General features: G+C 36.8%; 1 long non-coding RNA gene across 1 annotated transcript in view; it reads left to right on the plus strand.

The window, feature by feature from the left end:
• The window catches only part of LOC109275820 (uncharacterized), a 190,016-nt gene extending 176,898 nt beyond the window's left edge, over positions 1-13,118 (plus strand). The window contains exon 6 of the long non-coding RNA XR_002084393.2: positions 13,038-13,118. This is a non-coding gene — a long non-coding RNA (uncharacterized LOC109275820). The remainder of the gene's footprint in view (positions 1-13,037) is intronic.
• The last annotated feature ends 637 nt before the right edge of the window (positions 13,119-13,755 follow it).

A 13,755-nucleotide genomic window follows, 5' to 3' on the forward strand; every position in this document is an offset into this window, starting at 1 on the left:
TTTGTTAATTGCACGCAATCTGCCTTGAGTTATACTGCTTGTATTTTCATTTTGCCTCCTAATAATTGTAAGCACTTGAAAGGCAGGGACTATCTCTGTACCCCACACAATGACTTCCTGCACAATGCCTGGCAACTAGTAAGTTCTCCATAGGTATAGAGTAATACAGATACAGATATATAGTAATTTAGCATGTGGTTTTTATCTGTTAAATCATTGAAGTCAGTATTTATGAAATTAAAATTTCCTATCCAAGTGGTCAAAGAAGTAAAAGTGGGAGGAAAAAAGGAGCAAAATCTTCTAAAAGGGTAACGGCGAGTGGATTATACTGTAACTATCATTCACCTCAGTAATTGTAGCATGAGCTGTTAAATCACAGCTAAAATGTTTTTGGACAGTATCACTGGGACAGAATTTGCCTCAATCCCACCTCCTACCTACACGTTATCTATTAGCAATTTAGCATTATTTCCACTTGTATGTTCTTCTTTGTTTGGGGATGGTAGGACACTCGGAAACTACATTCCCAGAATCTCTGACGCATGTTCTGGGATTGGTTCCACTAGGAGCTACGTTCATATCAGATCTGCAAGGTGGAAGGGAAGCGGAAGCCATGTTCTCCTTTCATAGGCAGCAGCAGGCAGACGTGCGGGCTTTTGCAAATGTGAGATTTTGCAGCAGTCTTCTCTGAGCCTTTTTTTCCTAAGAATTACCTGTTTCCTGATTGAAATATCTAGAGCAGTTTCTGCTTTCCTATTTTCCTGATGAAACTCCTACTGGTACATTTAAATTTTTTTAAAATGTTTATTTATATTTTGAGAGAGAGAGAGAGAGAGAGAGAAGAGAGCGGGGGAGGGGCAGAGAGAGATGGAGACAGTATCTGAAGCAGGTCCAAGCTCTGAGCTGTGAGCACAGAGCTGGATGCAGGCTCCAACACACGAAGCCTGAGCTCATGACCTGAGCCAAAGTCGGATCTTTAACCAACAGAGCCACTGAAGCACTCCCCTACTGATACATTTTGAGAAGGAAATAGGCACAGGGTACCATTTAGTAAATCTATTTCTGAGTTTGACATGGTCAAATATTTAAAATCAGAGTTTCACCAACTAGAAAATGATTTGAATGAATATTTCCAGAATAAAAGGTATAGATCCTCCCCATAAAAGAAGCAGAAAGGTGAAGATACTGCAAGTTTTAATTAGGTCACTTATAAGAAGAATATATATACTTTTTATACAGGAGACTATTTGCAAGGTAAAATATTGTTCTGAAAAGATAACTTAGGCCATGTTTCACTGACAAAAATATTTGACAGGTACAGAGAGAAAACCATAAATAGTTCGTACCTCAAACTAGATTCAATGGTTAGCAGAATGTTCTGTATATCATAGTATTTAGTAAATATTTACTGACTTCACTATAGAGAAAAAAGAAAAAGTGCCTTCCTTCCTTTCAGCAAAATCTGGTGTGTCTGAACAATATTTCTCACGTTAGGTAATTTAAAAGATGCTTATTATTTGGCTTATGGAGCAAAATCAATGATCTGAGCACTACTTCATTTAGAAATGGCCTTGGTTCCTGTTTATTAGGTAAGGAAAATGGCATATTACGATTTCCTTTTGCTTTAGGTTAGCTAGAATTTCAGCAAAATTGCTACTGCCAACTTATTTTAATTAGCGTGAAACACAGTATGTAATTTTACTGTGGCTGAGTCAGAGGCTAGTCCATTGAGGTCCACTATGATGAGTTAGAGAGTCATACTCCCGTGAGCCCACTCCTCAAAATCGCCCCCAGTCTACAAGACTGAGCTGTCTGGATTGGAATTCAAAGTAATTCTTCTTTGAAAGGATGAATTTAGTTAGTTACAGCTGATTGCATGCCTTTTCTCTGCTACATTTCTAATTGTGCTTGGTTCTTGGCACAAAGAACCTGCTAGATTTCTAGCATCAGACACGTTGACTCCTTATTCTCACAGGTGAATGGATGCAAGCTGACTTTGCACAAGTTAAAGGTTTTCTGTTAGATGCTGCTTTGTCCGGGTTAACATGATCTGTCAGCCATTTCACTTTGCTTTTGACACAGTTTTTTCAAGGTAAACTAAAAACATTGAGACAGAGGTCTCATATAGAATAGTAAAGATGAGAGTTGTTTAAAAAAAAGAAAAGAATAAACCAATAATACACAATAAACATATTTGGGTGTGTGGTGAAAGTAATTGGTAACTTGAGGTATTGTATGCATATTTGCGACAATTAGCTAATTTTTTAGAACAAAGTGGCACTAGACATAAATCTCTTTCTCATCATCCCTATAGAGACCTACTGGAAAATGACCATGTAGAACTAAGAGCAGTGGAACAGAATCTTTACGTACCTCAGTCCAACTAAAAAGAAATCTGGAAAATGCAATTGAATAAAAAAACCTTATAAAACTAAATTGTTGCAACTAGATTTTCTTTCAATTTTCAGGGAACCAGTGAGTATTATTACATAATAGGATTTTATATTAAGAGAAATATGCAGGCTGTCTCTAGTGATCAGTCGTGAGTCATAGCCTTGTGGTTTTTGCACACAAGCCACTGTTATCACTTAAAAATCTAGAAAATAAAAGTCCTAAAATTTGATTCTAATTTGTTAAAAATAAAAACGCTCTTCTTACCAAAATAAGAATATATACTAATATATTCTACTATATAAAAATTATGTGCATATAAACATGTATCTACTAATAAAACATGTTATAAACATGTATTTACTAATATAAATATTTTGCCAAAGTAGAAACTTTATTTCTGACAATCAAATGATTTAAAAATATATATAAAATATATTTATTAGTGGTAAATCCCAAACAATTAGAAGTGTATAAAACACAATCCCTTTTCCTAATCCCTTACTAGGGCTATAAATAATGTCAATAATTTGGCATGTATTCTCCTAGTTTTCTCTCATATATTTTTAGACATACATATGTATACAGATTTTTTAAAGTTTCAAATGGTATAACACTAATCATACTATTCTATGACTTGCTTTTCCCCCCACAATAGTGTATTGTGGACATCTTTCTATGCAAATATATAAGGACTAGAAACTTATTTATTTTATTTTTTTAAGTACGCTCCATGCCCAAGGTGGGGCTTGAGCTCACCCCTGGGATCGAGTCACATGCTCTATTGACTGAGCCAGGCAGGTGCCCCAGGACTGTAAAATAATTTTATAAATAAAATAACCAAGAAGTTAAAATAATTGCATATTATTTTATTTATTATATTTTGCATTTCATATATTTGATGTACTTTAAACTATTTGTAAATTATTGGTAAATTGGGTCTTTTATTTATAAATTGTTGAAAACACTTTCTTGAAAATGTATTCATGGTAATGAAAGTAGGTTTAAAACTTTTCATATTTTTACTTAGTTTAAAAATATATATTGGGGCATCTGGGTGGCTCAGTTGGTTAAGGGTCAACTCTTGATTTTGGCTTAGGTCATGATCTTGGGTTTGTGGGATCAAGCCCTGCATTGGGCTCTGTGCTGATGGCCCAGAGCCTGCTTCAGATTCTCTCTCTCCCTCTCTCTTTGCCCTTCTCCCCCAACATTCTTATTCTCTCTCTGAAAACAAATAAACATTTAAAAAATATATCAATTAAATATTTAATTATTTATAGAGGTATCCTGTGATTCAACGAATGTAAGTTTAATGTAATCTCTAATGATGCTTTATGCTGAACTGTAAAGAAATCATTCATAAGGTTGCATAACCTGAAAGTCTTGAGTCAAAAGTCCATTCATCTTCATGCCTCAGTGAAAAACGGATTGCACTATGAGTTATATGGAGGATAAAAGGAACTAAGATTTTAGGAATAACTTCACTTGGAGAGTTGCACAAGAATGAGAGTAATGTTTTAAGAAATGTAGAACCAACCAGATGTTTGGAAATTATATGGCTTGAGATTTTTTTTTTCTTCTGACTTAGTGTTTTCTGTGTGAGATAAGATAGAAGTGAGGGCAGACCACCCTCAAGATTACTATGGCATATAGGTTCTGTTGGATTAGAACATCTTCTATATTTTTGAAGTGCCTAACTGAAAATTTAATTGCTTAGGAGAGAGAGGTGATGAATTAACAGTATGACCAGGATTACATTGCTAAGTTCAATGGTCAATGCTTATTCCTCATTTGCTTGACCTTTTAGCATGATTTGAAACAGCTTTTTTTTTTTTTAACATTAGTGACTTAAACTTTTTAAATTTTTTATTTTTCCTAGATTCATTGAGATATAATCGACATATAACACTGTGCAAGTTAAAAAATTTTTTTTAATGTTTTAGTTTTGAGAGAGACAGAGACAGAGCATGAGCAGGGGAGGGGCAGAGAGAGAGGGAGACACAGAATCTAAAGCAGGCTCCAGGCTCAAGCTGCCAGCACAGAGCCCGACGCGGGGGTTGAACTCACAAACCATGAGATCATGGCCCGAGCCGAAGTTGGATGCTTCACCGGCTAGGCCACCCAGGTACCCCAATGTTGTACAAGCTTAAAGTGTGCAATGTGTTGATCTGATACACTTACATGTTGCAAACTGACTAACAGCTTAACTTTAGCTAACACCCCATCCATCGCGACACATACTTACCATTTCTTCTTTGTGGTGAAACCATTTAAGATCTGCTCTTTTAGCAACTTTCATGTAAATAATACTAAATACTACTAACTATGGTTATTACACTGTACATTAGATCCCCAGGACTTACTCAGCTTATAACTTGAAGTTTGTACACTTTGACCAGCATCTCCCATTTTCCCTTACCTCCAAGCCCCTCATAACCACCAGCCTAGTCTCTTGAGAATGTTTTCTATTAAGAGATTTTTAAATATGTAAATCAATGCTACTCTTCTCACTATTTTTTGTCTTGGAAAAATACAACTCATTTTTATTAAAATAATTATATATGTTCATGTATAAGGGGTTTATTGTTATATTTAAATGAATGAATAAATACTTTAAATATTTCTCAGTTTTAATTTCTAGGATTGTAAATATGGATAGATATAGCTCACATAATCAAAAGAGCTTTGGGATCATCATTGCTTTTTAAGAGCATAAAGAGGTACTGAGACCAAAGTCATTGTGAAATGCTAGACTAAATTAAAGGAGAAAATAGATTAATAAGATAGAAGGATAAAACAATCATTTTACTATTAAACCTGGGGGAAACGCCAAGAATAAGAGCAGAACACTTTTACTTCAAAGGCAACATTTTTAACATGCCAATCAAATTTAAAGATTTTGATTTAATATGTAAAACTGTTAAAAAAGATAATTTCAAACAGAAAATGTAAATTAAATATGGAAAACTGATTAAACTATTGTTAAAATAAAAAACAGAGACCAGCCTTGAAAGTTGCCTGAGGAGACAAAACCAGTTTAGTCATAGAAGCAAAGCTTAATTTTGTTTATTTTGCAAGGCTAACTTATTATGGGTCATTTCTTCTTATCCTTCTGAAAATCGTAAGCAAAGCAAACTGTTTTCCAAGGTTGGTATGAGGTAACCACTGATCAATTCCCTGTCCTTTAAGAAAATCCTACCATAATCAATCACTATGAAGAATAAACAGTCACTGCTTTATCACTATATAAGTTGCTTTATAACCAATATACCTAAGCCTCATTCCATGCTTTGGTTTGAGTATGCTACTGCTTTGTAAATTGTCTTTTCAGTGTGTATCAATCAATCAATTTCTACTAATTAATACTTTGGTGAGTCATGGTTTTAATATTTGTTATTTCTGAATTTTTGACAATAGTATACTCTTTAAAAGTTTTGTTTAATGTTTTTATAAACTTATTTTTGAGAGAGAGCACGTGCGGGAGCAGGGGAGGGACAGGGAGAGAGGGGAACAGAAGATCTGAAGCAGGCTCTGTGCTGATAGCAGCAAGCCCGATGTGGGGCTTGAACTCACAAACTGTGAGATCATGACCTGAGCCGAAGTTGGACACTCAACTGACCGAGCCACCCAGGTGCCCCAACAATAGTATACTCTTTAAGTAGTGCCCCCTTCCACCCATGTTTAAAAAAATCTCCTGAAGCATTTATAGAAAACCTACATTTAAGTCGTTAGACTTAACTGTAATTAAATCCTGAAAAAATAAAACAAACGCAAAATAAAAATCAAAGCCTAATAATTCAGAAAAATGAAAAGCAAGCAAAAAAAAAAGATTAGAAATGGATGCATTCTTTAAAAAGTTCTTATGAATAAATAAATCCCAAAATATAAGTAAAAGTCAATTTAACTATGTCTCTCAGTGGAAATAAATGAGGAAGAGAAAATCAGACAGAGGGTTAGTTTTATTAGGAAGAACAAAATATCAGAATTTAGAGAAGCTGAATTGATGCATTGCAAATTAATGCCATATAATAAATTCTATTATGTACAAGACCCCATGTTATGATCTTCAAGGAAACCTTAGATGAATTGTGAAGAGCACTGTGGTCAAGATATTCAGAGTTTAAAATAAAAAACATATCCAAAGTGATTTTGATGATAAAATCAAGTGTATTATTTTTCTGGAGAGAAAGCGTGTGTGTGAGCCGGGGTGGGAGTGGGGGGTTGGGGAAGAGCAAAGGAGACAGAATTTTAAGCAGGATCTATGCTCGATGTGGAGCCTGAAGCAGGGGCTTGATCCCACAGCCATGGGATCATGACCTGGGCTGAAATCAAGAATCGGATGCTTAACAGACTGAGCCACCCAGGTTCCCCTAAGTGTAATTTTTTGAAGTGATAAAATTTGTCACAGGATATAAAATAATGAAAGAAAATTTTAATTCATCTGAAGTTTTTAATTACATTGATAACTACATATGTTTCAAATGTAGACAGACATAAGCCTTGGCAACAACATCCATTGATATATCTATTCAATTCAATGCATCACAATTCAAATCTACTCATTCATTTCTGTATATAGTCAGGGAATCATTTAGTTATATAGGGAATATGTACTGAATATCTACTATGTGCCAGGTAATTTGCAGGTGCTGAGAATCAAAATAGATCAAACTGGCCCTCATAGAACTTAGAATCTACGGTAGACAAAAGACAGTAATCCAATCACAGGAATAAACAGATACTTCCAAAAACTGTCACTGGCTTTGAATGAGCATCACAGATTGTTACTGGAGTCGGGTTTTCTGGTCCTACAAGAATAGAAAAGAAGCCAGACCCAAAAGTCAAAGGCACAGGCAAGGCTTTATTTGGTGTCCAGCTCTCGCTGAAGGGACACACAGCACTAACAGAGAGGTCAGTTAGGCTGGCTCAGGAAGAGACGGGAGGCCTTGCTCATATAAAGTTCCCTTTTAGGTGCCCACTCCAACCAATACGCTAATGAGGGAAAGGGGAAAAAAATGCCTCATCCTGATTGATTAGAAGGGCCTCGTCCTTATTTGTAGATATTGTCAGGCAACCCAGGCAGCTCCCTGGTGCTCTTTGGAGCCGGGGTCCTGTTTTAAGTCCAGCTCATATATGAGGCCACATTCAGGCCACATCCTGGTTATGCTCTGTAAGAAAACAGTTTAACAATAACGGCCAAGAAAAAGCACCCTAGGTGCATAATATTTTTCATTTGGGGCTTGTTCCCATGGTCAGTAACTGTTAGTATGAAGTAGAGGACAGGAGGATCCCATGTAGTCAGGATTCTAAGAAGGCTTCTGTGAGAATGTACTATTTGAACAATTCTTTGAGGGTGTGGAGAAGAGGGGGAAAGGAAGATGTCATGGATGATGGAGAAGATGAGGAACTGAGAGGCCCGGGTATTGAATTTGCCTGATATATTGGCAAGGATTAAAGTGAGCAAGACCAACAGCCAGATATCAAAGTTCAGTGACTGAGGAGGAGGGCTCAGAAGATGGACTAGTTGAATGGCGTGAGCCTGAAAACTGCCAGGCTTTGTTACGGTTTCATTTTTTTTTTTTTTCTCTTTCTGAGCTTTTCATTTTATTATTTATTTATTTATTTATTTTTCTTTCTGAGCTTTTTTTTTTGACTTTTTGATTTCACTGTTTATTAGCTTGACTCTTTTTTTATCAATATATGAAATTTACTGTCAAATTGGTTTCCATACAACACCCAGTGCTCATCCCAAAAGATGCCCTCCTCAATACCCATCACCCACCCTCCCCTTCCTCCCACCCCCCATCAACCCTCAGTTTGTTCTCAGTTTTTAAGAGTCTCTTATCGTTTTGTTTTTAAAAAGTAGAAGAAGAATGGTCTAAAAGTTTTATCAAGGGAGAAAGGGATGAAAGTCTAATTCTCAGGTATAATAAGTATGAAAGATTAAAAAGCCACAGCTAGTTGTGGTGGCCATGAGAATGTGCCTTGCAGACCTCGGACTCCAGGGAAGTTCATGAACCAAGGCCCCCAGCTGCTGGCTCTGGCATGCTTCCCCCATGCTGCCCAGCACATCCTGAGGGGGCAAGAATACCAAGGCAAGACAACGCGGGGGAGACACGGGTCCACTTTGATGGCTGCTTTTGCCTCAAGGACTCCTGGATGGGGCACAACGGTCTAGTATGCCTCCCTTTCTCCCCACTTCGCTCGTGTCCGAATTATATCACATTCCCATGACTCTCCCAGCCTTTTCTGGCCCTTTCCCCATTTTCTCTTATACAGGCATTTTCCCTAAGAGAATCCCATCATAGGTCTGCTTCCCAGGAGAAGACAGACACAACAGACTCCAGGAAGAGGTACTTCAGTTCAGCTACCATCTATTGCCACAATGGTTTACCTCAGAGTAGGAATGGCAAAATCCCAGAGGAAAGTAGGGTCTTACCCTAGGAAAGGAAGGTTGGCATTTTACAGCTCCCTCTGCCCTCCCCCCAACACACTCTACTTTGTCCTTAATGTTATTTTCTCTTTTCAATATTGACTAGTTAAATCTTTGTGATAGATGGGCCCTAGTCCACAGATAAACAGCTGAGAACTACAGATTTTCCCACCTACCTATTAAAAAGCAAGAAGTTAAGGTATGGTAGAACGATGTATATCTATTTTACTTCTTAAAATCTATGGTGATATATTTTTAAAATGTAATACTATTCTGATTGCAGGGATTGTTTTTGAAAACTATATGTCACATACTGCCTGCCTTAACACATATTAATTTATTTTACTTTTATAATCTCTTATAGTAAAAGACTAAAGCTTTCCTAAGCTTTTATTGTCAGAGGCCAAATAATTTAAATTCCTATAGTCCTTGAATAATTATTTCATTTATAAAATTTTCAAATCTTTATTTTGAGAGAAATGGAGAAAGAACACTTGGCGATCTTCTTGTCCTAGGAAGATCAATGCCCCATCTAGTGCAACATTAGACAAGAGGTTTCCATGACCATGTTTGTAGAGTTCAGATGTCAAGAACATGACCCATTAGGTGAACTGCAAGAATAAAGCATAGAGGAACACGAACAGCCATCATTCAAACCAAGTCATTTATAGTTCTCTTCTATAACACACCTGCTTGCCAGATGAAATTCCGCTGCTCCATGAAGTACCCTAATTTGCATGGACTTTCAGTGACCTATCTGTGAGCACATAGGAAGCACACACCTGCCTACAAGGCTGGGTCCTTTTTTTATATGTCATTGCTTACTACAGGGAAGTATAATAGAGCAAGACAATATAGATTAAAAATTACAGATATTAAAGAGGAAATAGGAATAGCAAGTGATCAGATTAAGTAATTATAGTGTGATAGAGAAAGGACAAGACAGAACCAACAGTCAAAAAAAAATGATTTATATCCAGGAAATTCTCTGTGGGCTATGACAGTTTCTTTCATGGAGTTAAAACACAGCAAGCTATAACTCTTTCATTTATTGGTCTTGCAAAATAATGAACTCAATTTTCTTGGACAAAATTTGAGGACAATGGAACTTGAGCCTCTAAATGGACAGTTGGCTAATGGATTATGATAGAACCGAAGTCCACAGAGAGACGCTGAGTGCAGGCAGCTCCCAGAGCTTCGGGCAATCCACAAGGATACCCCTTCTTGCTCTCTGATGGTATCTTCAAATCTTGGCTGAGAAATATTAAGGTGGTAGGTATGTATTTTCAGTGAATTTTTGGACAGGCAGATTTAGGAAGTCATTGAAACAAGATTGGTTCTCCTATATAATAGGAATATAAATGGGAATTTCACCATGGGAAGGTGGGTAAAACAGATGGGGGGAGTCAGGAGACGTGGGTTCTGATCTTTGCTGAAAACTAGAGATGTGTTGCTATGGGGATACAACTACACCTTTTGTCATCACTTGTAAAATAAAAATTTTAGATTGATCTTTAAAAGTTCTTTTCAAGCCCTAAAATGTTATAATGCAAGATATATTTTCTATCTCCTGAGGAACGATTTCTTCTAAATGTTAATTTCATTGCAGTATTCTTCCCTGTTAGAAATTTCCAGACTAAAACGAATATGCAATGCTGCTCATTGTTAAAACATTCCAAGGAGTAGATCAAAGTGATTTTGAAGAAAATACATCATACTACCTCATACAGATATACCAAAATAAAAATAAGAATTAATATGGTTAACTAGAATAAAACAGATTATACCTGTCATTTTTATAGAGTCATCCTAAAGAAAATCTTCTCACACAATCTGTTTTTGTTTTTGCATTTTCTTTCTAAAGTATTTTTCCTGCAGGTGAATTGCCTTAAACCTATGATCTGTCACAGCTGAAAGATCATTACTGATGCTACAATCAGGAATAAAGTCTTAGCCACAGGAAATCAACTTCTCATGCATTGAAAACTGCAATTCAGACTATCTTGGCTTTCTTGCTCCTCTGTTAGTGATTTTTCTTTCAATGTCTCAGTCATACATCTGCAAACTCCAGCATCAATTTTCTTTTTGTCTTTGCTTCGATCTGTGCCATAAGCCAGTGAAAAGGAAGGTTCTCATTCTCGAAGACAGTGGCACTAAGTTCATTCTGGCTTCTGGAGGGGTTTGGCTACCAGAAGCACAGCAGGAAATAAATGGACAGGAGGAGAAGAAGGTCGGGTTATTTCTTCCCTCTCCTCTGGCTTTTGCTCTGTGGTTGTGTCCGTCTCACATGGATGAGCTCTCACTTAGTCCGGAAACATAGCTTCTTCCATTTGCCCTAAGTCTTACAGTGGTTAACGGTTTCCTGCTGTTGCTAGTTCCTGGCTGACTCACCATCTTTTCCTTTGAAAAATAGTACCTTTATTCAATTCTCTTTAGGATCCCAGTGAATGTGTCTCCTGCTGACTAGTATGCCATCTTTCAAGAGTTTCTAAAGTCTTCCTATTACAGATCTAGGAAAAGTACCTTTATCCCCCAAGAAGTGTACTTTGATTTCAAGGAAAAGTTTAATTTTAATAGCTCTCGTGAATTTTTAAGACTAAAGATGTTACATAAAGGAAACAGATCTCTTCGGAGTAGTAGTAAGCTTTTTACTTCTGTCCGTAATCAGGACAACATGCTCAGGGCCAATCCTGAAAGAGTTGACAATGGAGCAGTCTCTATTATGTCTTTTTCTTTCTCTTAGACTTTCCTTCTCACCCTACTGAATAATAAGTCAATCTCTTTTGCACCCCTCCCTCCAAAAAAAGAAAAAAGAAACCTACCCAAATCTTTTTGGATACATTCATTCTTATCAGTGCCACTTTATACCTGAGACAGCAACTATTTCTATTTTGTGATTTTTTTTTTTTTCAGACTCCTTAACGTTCATGTGGCAATCGCTGGTATGAGATTGACTTTCCAGTGTTACCGTACAACACATCATAAGGCATCCACAAAAGACCAAAGATACTAGAATAAGCCAACTGATAACTGAGCTTTGATATACTGAGCTGCCATCATCTCTCTTTTCACTTAACGAATTCTTTGAAAGGAAGTTGGAAATAAAAGGCAAGGAGCAAAATGCCCAGTTGCCCAACAGAGATTTCTTTAAACTAAAGATCACCTAACACATTTGTTTCTCCTTCCTTTTTTCTTGTTAACTATGTCTGATCCTGCCCTACAGGTGCTGGTTGATACATTTTACCTGTGCTGGCTTCTCTTTTTTCTTCTACCTGTAACTCTTCCTGGATTCAGGATATTTGTGAAAAGATTTTATCAAATAACTGCATTCTTGGATTGAGTCTTAGAATCTCTAATCATAGAGCAAAACTGAAAGGCAATTAAATTTTGTAAACCCTATGAAATTACAGCATTGTGACATATGGCAGGGGCGATTATATGTAGCAAGAAAACTGTTTTCCTTTTGATAGACAAAGTTTGGTCATGTGCACATACTCCAAACTGTGGAACTTGCTACTGGGAAAACAGAACATCTCAAAAATCAATGCCTGTGGTATGCTACCTGAGTTTCCTCCCCTCCCCTACACCACTCCTTTTGCTTTCCCCCCCTTTTTTAAGGGTTAAACTGGGTGGTTTTCAGAGTTTTACAAGAGAACTATTAGTGAAAAACAATCTGATACATTCAACTTACTAAGGCCCTACTCTTTCCCTCTAATCTTTCAGCAGGACCCAAGGGAGGCTAAAGTTTAGATCAGTCTATTCTCCACAAGAACTTTGATTCACTATTAAATTCCGTCTAATGAAGATGACTTTGCCATCCCACGGCCATCAGCGGGCTATGTGTGGGACAATGCAAAACCCACCTTGTATAGAGGAACATTGTTCTTTCTTCTTAGTTACCCTAGTTGAATAGACTCTCATGGAAATTCACATGCGCAAGAGACCTGTGAAATCACAAGAGTATTAATCTCTAGGGTGCCTTGGTGAGTCAAGTTAAGGAAATAACTATTTTGCTTAAGTACACACTTGTTCATGTCTTACAGCATGTCATGTTTATGATAAGAGCAAACAGCTGAGATAGAAACATGGAGGGGGAGGGAGGAAGAAAGAGGGTTTTTTTTTCAATGATAAAAGTTAAGATAATAACAAAAAATAATGTAACAATTTAAGAGTATGCACTAATCATATTGAATCTAATTTTCTCGCCTTGCAGATAAGAAACTACAGCAAAAAAGAGAGTGCTACAGGTTTGAGGCTTCTGGAGCTCACTTTAATGCTTAAGGAATTTCTGATATGTCAATCATACATACTGAAAAAGTCACAAATTATGAGACAAATTTTGATTTTGAAATTAAGCTATTCTATTTAATAAAATTCTATCGTTACGATGTTTATTTACTTCTCTTTACTATTAACTTCACATAGCACATTAAAAATTAGTCAAAATTAGACACATGTAACTATGTAAATAACAGTGTTTCTGTGGTAATGATCCAAGCTAGTGCCAGAGACAAAGATCTGTATTTTTAAAAAGCATTATAGCATTGGGGCACCTGGGTGGCTCAGTTGGTTAAGCGTCCGACTTCGGCTCAGGTCGTGATCTTATGGCTTGTAGGTTTGAGTCCCACATCACGCTCTGTGCTGACAGCTCAGAGCCTGGAGCCTGCTTCAGATTCTGTGTCTCCCTCTCTATCTCTGCTCCTCCCCCACTTGTGCTCTGTCCCTCAAAAATAAATAAACATTACCAAAAAAGCATTATAGCATAATGGTTGTATGTATGGGTTCTTAAATTCCACCATATACTACTGTGTAATTTGTACACACTACTTAAGCTCCTTGGGTCTCAGTTTACTCATTTATTTATTTTTAATGTTTTTATTTATTTTTGAGACAGAGAGAGACAGAGCGTGAGCAGGGGAGGGGCAGAGGGA

The sequence above is a fragment of the Panthera pardus genome, unplaced genomic scaffold, assembly GCF_024362965.1.
Source record: "Panthera pardus isolate Hobbes unplaced genomic scaffold, ASM2436296v1 HiC_scaffold_13, whole genome shotgun sequence".
Classification (NCBI taxonomy): Eukaryota; Metazoa; Chordata; class Mammalia; order Carnivora; family Felidae; genus Panthera; species Panthera pardus.